Below are 16826 nucleotides of genomic sequence, written 5' to 3' on the forward strand. Positions count from 1 at the left end.
ATGTCAGAAGCTATGTGATGTCAAGAATCTTTAATCTCTTTATCTGGTCAACAGCCAATCAGATAATTCCATGTCAGTCCTGTTACCCACGTGTCGAGCCACAGCCAATCAGATCGATTCACTGTCTATATAAGCCGGTCTGAGGAGGGTGTGTTTTTGTCGGATTATTACCTCTGTTCCTCTGTGCAACTCCACAGCCCAAGTTAGCTTAGTGTCTTGTGATTCTCGATACATTCTCGTTGTTTCTCGTCTATTCAAGTTTGTTCTACGCCTCTCGATTTTATGCGAATAAAATGTTAAACTCTTATTTGTATCTGCGCTTTTGGGATCCAACTCCAGAACATAACAGAATGAAGTCGAGATTCAAACCCGGAATCCTAGAACTGTGAGGCAGACATGCTAACCATTATATAGCCTCCTATTTTGGTTGCCTGAACAGGCAATATTTTAGTCACATATTAAAGTGGAAAAATAAATATCTTCAAAATTTGACACAACCGAAGTGTGTTGTTAAGCACCGCATCTTAAAACATAAATTGTGCAATGTGTGCAGGATGCGAATATCCAGAGGAGGTGTTGACTGTGACTGGAGGTGAGTCTCTTCACATTCACACTATACATTAAGCTGAATATGTGGGGGACATTTTGTTCCTCAGTTATTGATTTAATATTGCTTAGGCCATATTGTACTGAGCAACCAGGACAGACACATGCACGTCACGTTTCTGCTACGACACAAGAAGTCCAAATTCTGGTTCTAGAGTTCTAATCCCAATTTTCCATTTTCAATATGCTTCTGTTGTGGCATCACAAAAATGCGAACGCACATTAAAACTTAGTAGTGACTTGTGGGCGCCCTCTAGTGGTATGTGAAAGAATCACTCAAATACAAATACAATTTACATCTGAAACATGAAATAGAAGCAAACATATGCTTGTATTTATGAATACAGCCTGACTGAACATTTTTAAGGACAGTTTATTTGTATTTATAAGCTCAGTCCATTTAACATGCTAAGTACAATACATGCAATCTTAAAGAACACTTTGTGTTAATGTTAAAACTGCGCCTAATTTACAGTAGCTTACAATAATAAATATAGTGTTTAGGAGCTGAAGTGTGTGAAATTTGCTGACATCACACGCAACACAAAACTTTGGCCAGTTTGCCTGTGTTTGTAAAGTCCTTAAATCACTTGAATATTATTATTATTTTGAGAGTTTTCATTAATCATATCATGAGTGTAGCAAAACATTTCTTGAAGTGTCAAGATAACGCCGAAGACAAATCGTCCTCATGAAGGTTGAGAGTCATTAAGGTTGACGTGTCATGCTTCATCTTTCACACGTAAACAACAGCCCATCTTGAGTTTTTTCTTTATGTTGATATACTGATGGAACTATATGTGCCACAATGTAAAATGATGTCGCCCTCGCTTATGCTATTTTCTGCATAATATGTCAAATTTTATGATTTAATCACTAAATTTAAATGCCTCAGTCTGCGTACTGGCTTGTATGTGTGGCTGCAAAGTTTCAAGAAGTCGTCACTGGGGAAGCAGACTTTGCAGACGGTGCCTTTAAACTCTATGAAAAATTCTGATCTTGTGGTCTCCAAGCGTACCTAATGAAATGTCCTTTTCTCATCACATAAGTTTGATTTCAAAAATTGGTAACTTCTACAATTGGTATCTGCATTTTAAATTTAGCCTTAGCTTTATTACGTTCAGTATTTTACTGTAATATTGTTTAATCCAGTGTGTTGATGTTCCGTGTAGCTTTACTCGAGATGAGGAACATTCAAACTTACTAAAAGTATAGATTTTCCATCCATCCATTTTCTAAGGCACTTTTGCTCTTTAGGGTCACAGGTGAGCTGGAGCTTATCCCAGCTGACGTTAGGTGAGAGGCGGAATACACCCTGGACCGTCGACTGAAAATGCCAACACGGTGCCTAAGGGCTCAGCTTGCGAACGTCACATGATCAAACCAAAAAACAGGTGAGTTGTGATGTCATTTTCTGTTGACAGCAAGTGTCAAAATGGCCGCTTCTATTATTATTAATTAGGATTTTTTCATTTATTATGTGCTTTGCTGGTTCTGCCTTGTTTAACCTTCTTCTTGTATTTATTGTCCTCATTTTAATTTGTGGATATAGTTGCTTGTCCTTCGTCACTCTCCTTCTTCTGCAGAAATCACTGAAAGTCCAACCTTAATTAATCAATTAAACAAATGCAGCAATAAGTTTATGATTTTGCTCGTAGTGGTGCAGAACTGCACTCCATCTTACTGACAGCTGTTTAATATTTTATTTAGCTACACAAGCGGGTCAAAATATTAGAAACGGCTCTCAGTATGATGTGGTGCACGTCAGCAAACTGTGATAGTAAAAAGTTTTGTATGCCACTCATCCTCATTAGGGTTGCATGCGAATTGGAGACTTTTTCCAGAAGTCTTTGGGCGAGATGTGGGATAAACCCTGGACTGGTCGCCAGCCAATCAAAGGGTGCATATAGACAAGCAACCATTCATACTCAGATTCTCAATTTAGAGCAGGGGTCACCAACATGGTGTCCACGGATAAATGGCTTACTGGTAAGATGCACGTTTTTTTTTTCCCCCATGTTGCTGCTGTTTTTTTTTTTTGTTTTTTTTTTTGGGGGGGGGGGGGTGCATTGGTGTAAAAAAAAAGTGGGTGCTTTATTTTTTTTATTTTTATTTATTTAATTTTTTTTATGTTTTAAAGGTCACTATTGCAGCTCGGGTCAAATGGTTCAATTTGACCCCATTTTCAGTTTGTTTGTTTGTTTGTTTTTTAAATACAAAATGACCCAAATATTGACCGAAAGTTGGGTAAAAGAACCCAAGTAGAGGATCTGACCCAACTTTCTGGGTTGTTTTATTCAAAATGGCCATTTTTTCCCCCCCCAAAGTTGGGTCAAATTAACCCAAGTAGAGGTTCTGACCCAACTTTATGGGTTGTCGTATACACAATGATCCTTTTTTTTCCCTTTTGTTGCAGAACAACCCAGAAAGCTTGTTCAAATTGACACTTTTGGGTCAAAAATTGGGTGATTTTCTTTAAAATCACCAAGTAGACAATCTGACCCAATATCCTATGTCGTTTGATACAAAAGGACTCAATTTTTGACCCAAAGTTGTCAAATTACTCTGACCTGACCAAACTTTATAGGTTGTTGTATACAAAGTGATCCTTTTTTTTTTTTTCTTTTGGTGCAAAACAAACCCAAAAAAGTTTGGTCAAATTGACCCAGGTAGAGGGTCTGACAACCCAGAGGTTGTTTTATAGAAAATAACACAATTTTTGACCCCAAAGTGGGTCATACTGACCCAAGTAGACACTCTGACCCAATATCCTGGGTCGTTTGATACATAATGACCCAAGTTGTGACTCAAAGTTGGGTCAAATTGACCCAAGTAGATGATCTGCCCATTTTTTACCCATAATTGGGTTATTTTTGACCCAACTTTTTTTAGAGTATAAGAAGGAATGTGGGTGGGAGGAGGCCCAGGTTTGAACCCCTTCCTTCAAAACTGTGAGGCACATCTGCTAACCACTACTACACTATGCTGAAACAAATCACATTTAATATGAAAACAATTGAATACCTTCTTGATAGTGTCTTAATGAACGTGGTTTGTGATCTCCTGCAGGTGTACTTTTGGTTGTGGCCTCTAATACCCGCACGGGACCGGACCGGACGTGTCTCTCTCTCTTTTTTTTTTCTTTTTTTTTGGATGTGACGGAATCTCCCCACTTGTTTGAGTGGTCCACTCCTCCGTCGCCCTTCCTCTCCCTCATTCTTTCGCTCCGGCTGCTCATCAGCATTTGAAAGGCAACTTTGACAGTGAGAAAGAAAAAGTGTAGAGGGAGGGAGGGAGCGAGCGAGGTAGCTGGCTTGCTTGGTTGCTCGGTTGGTTGGGGTGAGGGGGGGACGGGGGGGGGGGACGAGGGAGGTGGGGATAAACGAAAAAGCGCGAGGCAGGCGAGAGAGCGCCAGGAAGAGACTGAGGCGAGGGGCTGAACAAGCATGCCTTTTATATGTACTAGTGACTGAGACAGGGAGAGAGGGAGAGGGAGCAGCTGAAGGCAGAGACAACTGGTGTGTGCACAGCTTTCCCTGGAGGAAATGGAAAGAAAGGAGCTTCAGCGAGGAGAGAGGGAAGGAGGGTAGCGCGCCGGCTTGATAGAGAGACACAGACGAGGAGAGAGAGAGAGCGAGAAGAGATTCTCACACTGGCTGTGTCCTAATCCGAGTCCATCTCCTGGAGGCAGCGGAGCAGAGTGTTAGTGAAGTGAGTCTAAGAGGCGAGGAGAGGTACATCAGCTAGCTCACGCGCACACACACAACACACGCACGCACACACTTGGAGTCCACGATGTGTCCGGCTTTGCGTCTGTGAAAGTGAAAGAGGGAGGCGCAGGACAGGAAGGGCGGGGAGGGGGGTGAGGGAGGACAGACGCTGTCCCGGTCCCGAGCCCATTCGACTCCACGCACACGCGCACACACACCGCTTGACACACACAAACAGAGTGTTTGTTTGCTGTGTTTAGGATCGAGGTGGCGGGGTGGGGTGGGGGGCACCCAGGACAGGGCAGAGCTGGGGCAGCGGAGAAGAGGAGGAGGAGGAGAAGAGAGAGACAAAGTGGATCACATCACAAGCCGCACATCCAAAGCTGGAAATGCCCGTCAGGTGAGTAGATAATGCAAATTGAAACACACACAAACGTGCATGCTTGCGTGTACACACACTTTCTATTGCTCTCTCACATCCGCTCAAACTTTGTTGTGTGACTTTTTTCATCTGATAAAAAAAAGAAAAAAAAAAAGTCCAAATGCCCTTCAAGCGGTTCCTCCCGCTCACATTCCACTTCATTCGCCTCCTTAATATTTGCTTTTTTGATCAAGTTATTTGTGAAGGTTGTCCTTGACAATAACGGCTTCCAGTGTGTGTTTGTGTGTTTCGGTGTGCGCCGTCTGTATAACGTGCCAGGCAGTGTGTCCGTGTCCACCTGCAGAGGCGGAATCGGTCACAGTTTTGCGGCTGAGCCTTCAGGCAGTCTGCAGCAGGTGGTCCGACTTGGCACAATGACTGTGACAAACACACAAAGTAAACAGCGTCAAACCGCCACTTTGTTGTCACTTGGCCGCTCCCACGGTGTCGAGCTCTTTGCTGTCATTGAGGTGGGAAAGGATTATTTTTTATTCATTTATTTATTTATTTTTTGATGTGTGTTGTGCTTTTCTCTATTTCACTTTTTTCCCCGGAAGTGCTCAGAAGGTTGCTGGTTTCTTCGTAAGATTACACATTACGCTAAAAAAAAATTCTTCTTGACTAAATTCCAACATGAATTGCCAAGCCTTGGAGGAGGTCTGAGTTCACCTGCTTGAATGGCAGCTGCCACGGATAAATGCGCAAAATCACGACAACCTGCTCTATGAAGCAGAATACAGAAAAAGTTCCCAGTGTAATTTTCGTCTCCAAAAAGCGGAGGAATATTTCTCTCTTCACTTTCACGTTGCAGTCACTTGGCGCCGGGAGCGCCAATAAAAATGGGATTGCGCCCCTGACTAGAAACAGACCCGCGTCATCACATTTCGTGCATGGGCCCGCTGAGCCTCTGAGCCTCTCCATCCGCTTCAGTCCTGACATGTGCAAGTATATATATATATTTATATATATGCCTCGCCCGTGACCCACCTTTAGGCCTTTTTTATTAGGCCCCGGCTTCTTCCTTGGATTCCATCTAAGGCGTCGCGCTCGCCGCCAAAAGGCGAGCGACCCTGCCCTGACATTAGACGAGCAGAAGGAAATTTCAACGCGTCTTAAAGGCGGCATCGGGAGAAGTCTCGTTTTCCTCGCATCAGCACCTCTGTGTGTGTTTTTCTTTTTTGATGATCACGCTGTGAGCTTTGCATCCTCTTTGCCACCATTATAGCGAAAACCTCTTTTGAGCATAACTAATCACCACGCCGCGTGGATTCATGGAAATAAGCAATGCGAGAAATAAGAGTAGTTCATTAGACTTGGAGGGGAACCCCAGAAATCCACCACAGTCCAGTCTCTGATGCCAAATTGCAGGTTGTTGTCATTTTAAAAGTATTTTCTTATAGAGGTTGATTAAAATCTGTTTCAAGGTCAAACCATTATAAACATTATTAACGTAAAGTATTGTTAATAATAGGACATCATAACATCGATATCATATTTCCTTAATTCATGGAGACTATTGTCCACATTGGACTTTTGAACTATGTTGCTAACCAAAAGAGCAGCACCTATATGTGTAAATGGTATCTGAGATGTATTCAAGTGTGGAAACAAGTTGATTGGACGCATGATAGATAATCTGTCATCTTTTAGAAACGGCGTCTTTAAACGATGCGATCGTATGTCCATGTTTACGTTCCAGGAGCGACACGCCTGATCGCTTCCATCTAGTCTGTGTTGGATTCGTGCAGTTTCTCCAGAATCAATTCCCACTTCCATTGACTACTTTTTTTGCTTTTCTGTCACCTGAACTCTTCTGTCTCAAAGAAAAAGCCAAATCATGAAAAAAAAACATTTCTAATGTGGAACATATTGTAATTATAAATGTATTAACTGCCTCGTCATAGTTACATATACAAAGTTGAATTTTCATTTTTATAAGGAATATTTGAATAACAAATTGACTGAAATCAATGAAGTTTTACATCTTGAGCGTAATATATGTTCAAGAAAATCAGCTGTCTGTTGCCCCCCTAAAATGATACACAATAAAACCACCGCCCCCGAAGAAAAACAACCAACCGGTGACAGCGTCCTGACTAACGAGGTGACAATCATTTTCACACCTCCACAACCTTGCGCTGACCCCTTACCCCACAAAAGCAACTTATTCACCATGCTGTTAGTTTTAGACCAAATATCAATTTGAATTTTTATTTTGTTCGAGGTCAAGATAAAAGTGCCCGCGACAAATTCCTGACAGGTCTTCTGTCTCTGATTGGTTGTTTACAATCAGAGGTGTTTAGCGGAGTGGTGTCCAAACTACGGCCTGGGGGCCATTTGCGGCACACTTGCACATTTGGCATATATTAAAAAACTTTTGACACAGCCTACAACCCTATTGCGACTTATAGAGCTTTTCAACATATGCAAATAAATTTTAATAACTAAAATACTAACTAAATTTCAATTTATAATGCGTCATGAATGAAGGTATTTCAGTTTCACAAGCAAAAAATGTTTCCTTCCACTTTCTGCTCTCTGTGTCAATGTCTGATTTGTGAACGTATCACATTCATTTGAAAATACTAATGGTCATCTTATGACCAATTATGCTTGCTTTGCTTTTGAATGTGGACATCTGTTCAGGGCAGTGGCGGATCTATTCTAGTGGGATGCAGGGCTGCTGTGGGCCACTCCAAATTCATGGAAAGTCCAAAGCTGTTTGCCTTTATCACCTTGAACAAGTGTAAAAAAAAAAAAAAAAAAATGAACTAATCTAGTAATACACTTGAATGATTGGTTTTGGTGTGTTTAATAAAATCAGACAATCTCAATATGGCCCGATGCGGCCCAAAAAGGAAAAAGTTTGAACACCCCTGATTTAGAGGCACAAGATTTTTTTTTTTTTTACACGTTATATTTATCGTGCACAAACTGTCCAGTCATTATGACTGTTTTAACAAATGTAACCAAAAAAGAAATCCTCTTTAAGATGATTTAGTGCAACTTTTGAAACATTTTCCCCATCAATTGTTGTTTAAATTCCAAACTATATGACCTTTAAATGCTATTTGCCTTATGCGGATGCATTGTAACTCTATTTAAGATGCATGTGACCTAAGGAAAAAAGATGCACACCTCTTCTTCCTTCCCGCGTTCGTCTCGTCTCCACACGCACGCGCTCTTAAGGTGCTCAACGTCGGCCGTATTGACAGACAGCCGCTCGCACACTTCCTGCTTGCGTGCGCACGTGTGTGCGCGTTCTTGAAGAGCGTTGACAGACAGTGTGTGTGTGCGTCTGTGACAGAGAGTGTCAGCGCGGTGTCAGGGAGATGTGTTTAGTGTCACACTCGGCTGACCTGATCTCCGCTCGGACTGTCCACTCGGGCCCCGCGGCGGCTCCTTACATAACCCCCGCTGTCATTCACACGCCGGCCTGGAGGGATCCACCGGGCACACACACACACACACACTGCACGGTGTCACATGAGGAGGTGCATTTCTCATTTTCATCTGTCTGTTTCCACTCTTGTGTCTATATGATATAGTAAAGTCGCACAAGTTTACCAAGTGAGCGTATAGAAGCGTGTGGGAACGTCATGAAGCCTGGTGGATTTCCGGCATCCTCCGGACTCCTACACAGATTTTCTGAATGCTGACTTTTGCACCTGGCTAATTGATACATCCATGTTAGCGCATGTGTGCGAGTGTATATAAGATTGTGACCCTGTGCCGTGTTATGGCCTGTGGTTATTTGGAGGTCAGAGCTGATGTGGTCCCTGCCTACGGGAGTGGATTTAGCTTCTTCAGCCTTATAGAGAGCAGGCCAGTCCACTTTGCACTTCCACAGTCAGCAGGACTCGCTGCTTGTTCGCCAGGACCCCGTTTGCCATATGCTCCACTTTAAAATATTTTGAGAACTGGAGAGAGATATCTTTGAAATCAAATCTTAACCTATATAAATAAACCCCACTCTTTTTTTTTTTTTTTTTTTTTACGTGCGATCAATGACCACCCGATCCAGTCACAACGCTGCAGACGCGTCCATGTCAAAATGAATCACTAATAAATTAATAAATTTAATAATAATGCATTTGTGGAGACTGCGGTCAAGTTGTATTTTTTTTTTCACTTTAATCTTTGTGGGTCAAGTTATATTTTACAATTTAAATTAGTTCCAGTTAAAGATTAAATAGCTCTTAATATGAAAAGAAACATGCACTGCGCTATCACCATGTCTTACAATTACAATTATGCCATCTAGTGGCAGAAAAATGACCACAACACAAATCAATATCACACTTGTTTTTTTTTTTTTTTACAATACATCTTTTTAATTTTAACTGAATTCATGAATGATTATGAAATTACTGTATAATCGACCAAAAGATGCAGCCATATTTCTGTTAGTTAAACTTTTTTTTCCCCACTTTTGTGTTAGTACAAAAACTAAAAAAAATATTGTACATTTTATTATACATTTAGAATAGATATACATTTGCGACTAAGCTATTGAAGTCATGCAATTAATTACGATTAAAAAAAATTAATCGCTTGACATCCCCAATGGTTTAGAAATATTCAATTCAGCCAATGTAACCCCAAAATATTATGACACCTTTCAGGGTGATGCAGTGAAGTTGTACACCAGGTTAGGTTCTGTAAATCCTTTATTTCTAAATTTTGTTGCCTATTAGCAGCAATAAAAAGAGACAAAATATGGAAAAAAATCACACCACATATCACATGTCCAGTATGTGCAGCCGAAAGTCAGGTGATGATCAAAAAGCAAGTGAATAAATCATTGTATTACACTTTGAAAAAGTAAAATGTTAATGAGACAAAAGGGGGCAGAAAGAAGTAAAACTTATAACATCTGCCCCTAATTAACACAAAATGAATGACATAATTATTTTCAATTCTTTCAAACAGCTCATGTATTGAATCTCAATTTAACTGTTCCTCATGCAAGTGTACCTAATGAAGTGTCCACTAATTGCCTGTTACCACGTTGAACTTTCTACAGTGGACTTTCCCGTAAATCTAATGTTAAGCCCGTTCCCCCTGCAGAGATTAAACTGATGTGCGCTTTTCTAATTGGGCCGGCCTTCTTTAACACGCAGTTCAGCTACCACAGGACTCATTAATATAACTTTTAATTGTTTTTACGGATTGTTTTTTAATTCTCTGACAAATCTGCTTAATCCCGCACGTCTGGTTTTGGTCGAAAGAGAAACGATCTGCTTTTTTTTTTTTTTTTTCCTCCCCCCCTAAGAATCTCCTGTCGTGAACGAGATGACATTAGGCTACAAAGCCTAATAACAGCAAGCTCCTCTTGTGAAGAAGTCAGTCTGACCTGATCCAGTAGCTGTCAGGGGGAGAAGTCTTCATATTGCCTTTAGACAGATAATAATACCACGTTTTGATTGACACTTTCATAGAGGTATTAATATAACAATATGGTTATTATTGCCGTTGTCGGACTGCATTGCGCCATTCTGAGAGGACTGTTTTGTTACATTATGAGAAGGGCAAAGTACTGGATTTTACCGGTATGGTACAGATGTACGCCATATCAGGTGCACCTAATCAGTGTGCAGTGGGCAGACAGTCATTCTGATGATTCCATGAGGAGGCGTTGACATGAAAGGGAGGCTCACTCATAGCTCCTTGTAATAAAAGACGAGGAGGAGATCTGTATTGATCACCAATGGTGAACATCAGCAACACCCCCCTTTTTTTTTTTTTATCCCCCACATCTCTATCTTCATTCCCCCATCATTTCTCTCTGATTTGCCACAGCCCCTCCCCCCTCACCCCTCTAATCATTTATTTATCGGCCATGTCTTTATTCAGTATTCCGCCAGTTTTCGGGACATTCCGACTCTAAGGAGCGCATCATTCCTATGCTTCAGAACCTCTGTCGAGTCACCCCAGGGTGGGCAGGGTCACTCCGGTCCAATCTAACGCTGTATTGATTCCATTAGATAATTAATGACCCAGGCAAGGGCCAAGGGAGGGGCAAAGAGGGCGGCGGTACGAGGAGGAGGGGGTTTTCGGCCAAAGGGCTGGACAAGTGTGGCGGTGGGGCCCTTGAGAGTTGGAGAGAACCTTGGATTGGGAATGATCCCCCAGTCGTCAAGGTCAACCGCAGCGTACCGAGGCAGAATGCCAAGCAAGTGCGAATATGGAATATTAAGAGATTGCGACGTGCTTTTAGGGCGCCGGGGTGTTGAGGAGAGTGCGGGGGTGCTTCTGTCATGTCCAGCAGCTGTCAATTGATCAGCAGACGAAAAAAAAATATACGTTAGAAACTCTTTTGACTTCCAAATCCTGAGGTCCAAGCAGGGCCGTAATGCATGATAAGTAGTTTTTAGCCCTCCAACCAGAATACCAAACTTCATCTCCCCCGACGCTGCAGACACTCAATTATAACTACTCAACAACATGAAAGCAGAGCTGCAAAACCAGCAGCATCAAATATTCTGTTCATGTGATTTCCAAGCGTGTTTTTGCTACATCTTCCCTGATATTGGACATTGACTGTTTGCCTAAAATATTATCCTCCAGAATATCTTACATATGGCTTTTTTTTTTTTTATGTGAATTCTGGTTTCACCTTCAGTTTAGGAAAGGCGCTATAGCAGTTTTGTGTACACTGCAGAATGCCAAGAATAAATGTCTTGTGAAAACATTTTCAAAATCCAGCTGGCAGGATAAAACATGCATGACAAACACTGTATGTTCAAAATCAAAGGGTGATATGTGCAAAATGAGTGAAATTGTAAAAGTCAGGACGCTAATTCAGCATGTTGAATCTGCTGAAAAAAGCCCCGCAGATGCTCCAACAACATCTCCGACGATGCAGATGGCGCGTACCGACGTCCGGCCACTTACTGACTTCCGACGTCGGATTGGTGTATTGAGGCCTTTAACCCGTTAAGGCCTAAAACGCCTGGCAAAACATGCCTCTTAAAAACTATGGGTGACTTTTGAGCCACCCCCGAAAACCTGAAGTTTACCGGGAAATTCAACAATATATAAAAGAATTGATATCTCAGCTCCTGAAGCAGATATTATAAAAATATTTCAGAGCTTACACCTGTGGCATTCACGCAAACCTTATAAACCTTCATTGCATATTTTTTAGAAATCAACAAACAAATGGAGCACAGTTGTAATAACCTCGGGGATTGAGTGGTAATTATTCGCCGTTCATTCCGCTACAAAGCCATCAAAATTTTCAACATCTTCATTGTCCACAAACATATTTCTTCACAGTATATCACTGTCGACTTGTTATACTTATTCGAATTCCGTCCGCGCCGTTGTCAATCGTCATTTATATCATAACTCCCGCGAATCTGCGTCAACCATAAACGCTCAAATAAAATTCCGGGACATGCTATGAGGTCCACGTCACTCTCTTGTATATATTCTCATTCTTTTAATCGGCTAAGAGACCAAGAACTGGTCAAATCAAAACAAAATTACATATCCTCTCGCCCGGCTTTAACGGTTGAAGCGCGGTCACGTGTTCCCGGCCTGAATGGGTTAAAGCAACAAGTTGCAGTAACTAAAGAATTCAACTTTTTGGGTAAGGGACTATATCACAAACATTTGACCAAGCTTCCTTGCAAAAATGCTACAAATGTGTCAGAGGCCACTCCCACACATTTTCAACTTGATTTCAATCTGGCCTCTAGCTGGCCTTTTCCAAACCTTAATTTCATGCTTTTGGTAATGACAAAAGGTGACCTTCAACCAACTTGAAATATCAACCTTGGTTTCATGAGACCATGACAGATTTTCCCTCACTTTTGGGGGACGTGATCTCTTGCAACCTAACCCTGTTGTCCAGTAGCGAAGTCCAGCTTTCTATTTTCTATAGTGCTCGGAAGAAAGAAAGAAAGAAAGAAAGAAAGATGCACCATGGATTACTTGCCAGCCAATCACAGGCCACATACAGACAAATAGCCATTCACATTGCATGCAAAGTACTTTGGAGAAAACTGTCCTGAGCATGAGACAAACATGCAAACTAATTGTTACTTGGACATGGTAACCATGAGGCCACTGTTCATGAAACTATCACCATTAAATGTCTCTCGTAGACGCAGGTTTTGAGTTTGTGTGGCCACTTACTCCAGGGCACAATTCAATTGTGCCCAATAGGCTAATGAAAAGTAAATATGAATGGCGAGATAGGGGATGAAATATTATGCCCCCAAACTAAGAACAGGTGAGAGTAAAAAGTCACACGGATACATCCAAAAGAAATTATGTAAAAAATAGAGCTGCTTAGAATCCACAATTTTATTGATCCATATCAGTGCAACCAGGTGTAGTATTGACCCCAAAAATAAACTGAACATTAAGAATTCTTTTGATTGTGTGGACCTGATTGTTGATCGCAAAGGCTCCCTTTTTTTCCAATCTCAACTAGTTTTCTGTCTAAAGAACAACATGCCGTGAGCTATTAGTAGTTCATCTTCATCCATGCAGATTTCACTTCAGAACAGTCTCGGAGATTCTCTCATCCCATCCAAAAATGAACATAACAGTTGATTTTTTCCCCCACATTGTCAATCAAAGAAATGTCGTCCATTGGCCATTCCGAGTAAATAACACAATCGGAATCTGCAGTTCACATAAAAGAAGAGACAATTGATTGTCCCTCACTATCTTGCGCCTGCTCTTCACCTTTTTGCCTGACGGCAGTGAGCACACATTGTCAGTCTCGGCCAGGCTCTGTTCGGGAGCCCCAGGGGTTGAGGAGATGAGGCATAAAACAACCATGTCTCCACCTCGGGGAGCCGGTGGCGTGGCGGCGACGGGCTATTGTCAGCCTGCGTGCCGTTTGACTCAAATGTGTTCATTTGCCTGATGCCGCCGACTCCCCGCGGGGTGGGCCGGCCCGGGGAGAGGAGGGGCGCGCTAACGAACCTCTGACAGCTGGAGGCCCTAATTAAAACGTCCCTGCAGAAAATAAACAAGCGTCTGAGCCAAAGCGAGCAGCCAGCGAAATGCACGCCTGCGGAAGCTCGCCGCAGTGCCCTCGCCTCTTTCGCTGCCGCCACCGTGCCAAGAGAGCGCGACTCTATAGGGTCACACACACACGTACACATCGCACTTATGAATATGTAGCAGCAACACATTGAAAACACCTGCGGTCACACTTGATACAGGTTGATCCCGGCAGCTGTTGGCAGAACCTCCGACCGTTTCATGAAGTCTCCCTTCCCAAATATTTCCTTTACGGAATAACGCGGCAGATTATACCTTTCCCCAGACGACGCCGCTGACATTCATCCTACTCTGCTGTTCTGTAGGATTAGCAGTCAAAGTGGCCGGCTCCATTTGGGTGAGTGCATTAATGGGCCGCCCAAACCGCCACAAGGTTATGAGGCTGATTGAATAATTACCTGTGGAGGCCCCCTGTCCATTACGCCGATGCGACTGCCCGGATAGAATCGGAGAGATTGTGCGGGACAGAAAGATGGAGCGAGAGATTAGATAAGCAGAGATAAGGTCAATTAGGAGATAAACAAGAGGAAGATTTAATGGGGGGAAAACGTCTGTGCTTGTGTTTGCGAGGCGCTCAAATTCAACTCTGATCGCTTACTGTACTTGATGTGCGTTTATCCCGGTGAGATAGAGAAGGTGACAAAGGTGAATGTTGTTCGACAGGGAGGCGCTTCCCGCCGCTTGACCCTGTCTCCCCTGCAGCAAACGCTCAATGAGAAATAGTCCAATAATCACGGCGACCAACAAGCACAAAAAAGCCTTCAAAGTTAGTCAGGACATAATGGAAGAGTCCTCGGAGAGGACTTTTCTCTTCAAGATAAGGCCGACCTCTGCGGTTAAGCTATCACTGGAGCGAACACAATTGGCACTCTGCATTAGTAACACATTGGGGGACCTTCCACAGGGGGGATGTTGGGGTTTGGATCGTGTCAGTTGATGGGTAATATCCCTTGTCAGTTGTGCAATGAAACTGAGATCTTTTGGTTGAAAATTGCCCGTCCCCGACTAACAATGCCAGATTTGATTAGAAACAAGTGCTACCAGGTGGCAGAAAATGGCTGACAAACGCTGAGCTGATCTGAGTCACTAACATAAGTTGTGTTTTCGTTTGGTCATTTTTTTTGATTCACCCGGTTTTCTCAATCGCTCTGTCTTGGTCAAATGACATTGTAGGCTGTGTTTACTAGAGGTGACATTGGGGATCACTTGGGCTTTTTCCACCTGTGACATCATGGTGAAAGGATGTATGCATTGAATTTGTTTGTCTGTAGAGTGGTTTGTTTGTTTACGATTTATTTGTTCAACGAGGTTTCCGAGTCACAAACAGTTCGTGCAGAGACGTAAGAATACGTCATTACGCAGCACAAGAACGCAAGCTCCGTTACCACTGGACTTAGTGTTTTTGGTGTGCTTGGTTTATATTTATGGCTGAGAAGTTTTATAATAACTTCACTACTGCACTAGTGGTAGACCAGGGCTGGACACTCTCAGTCCTCGAGGGCCAGAGTCATGCAGGTTTTGTGTGTTTCCCTTCTCCAACACAGCTGATATACCAAGCTCTGCATAAGCCTGATAACGATCCTGTTGATTCGAATCAGCTTGTGTTGGAAGAGGTAAACCTCCAAAACCTGCAGGACTTCGGCCCTCGACGCCCGCCCCTGTGGTAGACTATGGCACACTACAACTTATCACCACCGTAGGTATGGAACTCGATTTGTAAACCAAGGACTCCCTTTTATTAGTTACACAAGTCAATGATACAAAGATTCAGCCATTATGAAGTCTTGTTTTTGGAAGTCGATGTGAAAATTATTGCCCAGCAATGAGCTGGCAGTAGTAGTGTAGCCCATCCGTCCGTCCGTCCGTCCATCTATCTAGCTGTCCTCCGTCCGTCCGTCCGTCCATCCATCCATCTCCTCTCGTGCTTATCCTCACTGGGGTCGCAGGTGATCGGCATCCTATCCCATCTGGCCTTTATGTGAGCAGCAGGGCAAACCCCGGACTGGCTGTCATCCAATTGTACATCGGATTCCACTCTATTGTCTCAGATATTGCTCTTTGCTTTGATTGCCGTTGATTTCCTGCCAACCAATCAGCATAGAGCAGTCTAGCTCCACCCCTTAGGTATGCTACCTACAGTATGTGGTTGGAATCACAACAATAGGCTTACAATTTTAATATATATATATATTCTTTATCACCATTAACCTGTACTTCTTAGTGGAAATGGACTTCAACATTCAGCTGAGTGTAATGTTGTGCCTGCAAAGATACTGTACACGCGTTTTGGATCTATGTATGGATTGAAATGATCGAAGGAGACGCGGGGATGTCAGACGAGCATTTGGAAGTGAGCCAATGACCCAACATCCCTGTTCAACAACCAATCCATTTGACTCTGCTGTATTTGAACGTGGTCCAAGAGCTTGTCATGTATATATTCCAACGTCGGCTGGTGCAGCTCCAATGACTGTCAGTCTCGCATAGCTCCTCTTACTGTATTGAGCTAATCCAGCTTGGCCGCCAGTCAGAGTGTAGAGTGAGAAAGCGAGAGGAGAGGGCATCACAGGCCCAAGGGCATGACTCCGAGGCGCTCGGGGCCGCGTGAGCCCTTTAAATGTCAACACAGCACAGGGGGATGGAGACGGTGACTTGGGATGTAGGAGGTGTGCAGAAGGTGGGAGAAAATGGGTTTCATCTTTGAAGATGTTTGAGGAGGGGCGGGTTTGATTGTGACTTCAGTGAGGCTCACTGTTTTGTTTTGTTTTTTAAAGCTGACGTTGCTGGCAACAGATGGACATTTATTGCTTGATGAAAAGCTTTGTCTGAAATCCAACTTTTTTCAGATAGAAAAAGTGTTGTTGTTTTTTTATTTACAGGGGGCCTCACTTTACAACAATACAGACAAATGTCATTTCAAGGTTACACATAGCCAACGAGGAATTAATTTGTCACTATCTGGCAGAATCCTTGCATCTCCAAAACCATTCAGGAAATGACATCTTGCTTGAGTTACCAAACAACAAACACATCGTTAGACTAGACTTGCCTACGTGGTCTAA

The 16826-nt window shown here is 42.8% G+C and overlaps 1 protein-coding gene across 6 annotated transcripts in view; it reads left to right on the forward strand.

The window, feature by feature from the left end:
* Positions 1 to 16826, forward strand: part of npas1 (neuronal PAS domain protein 1) — a 98782-nt gene that overhangs the window by 41445 nt on the left and 40511 nt on the right. For 3 of the 6 annotated variants that reach the window (XM_077540240.1, XM_077540241.1, XM_077540242.1), the window contains 3 exons: positions 554 to 592; positions 1864 to 2000; positions 4577 to 4716. The gene's annotated coding sequence lies outside the window, so the exon portion shown is untranslated. Of the gene's footprint in view, positions 1 to 60; positions 593 to 1863; positions 2001 to 4002; positions 4341 to 4576; positions 4717 to 16826 lie in introns of those variants that run through there. The other 3 variants (XM_077540243.1, XM_077540244.1, XM_077540245.1) reach the window with 3 other exon arrangements.

Source organism: Festucalex cinctus, chromosome 13 (genome assembly GCF_051991245.1).
Source record: "Festucalex cinctus isolate MCC-2025b chromosome 13, RoL_Fcin_1.0, whole genome shotgun sequence".
Classification (NCBI taxonomy): Eukaryota; Metazoa; Chordata; class Actinopteri; order Syngnathiformes; family Syngnathidae; genus Festucalex; species Festucalex cinctus.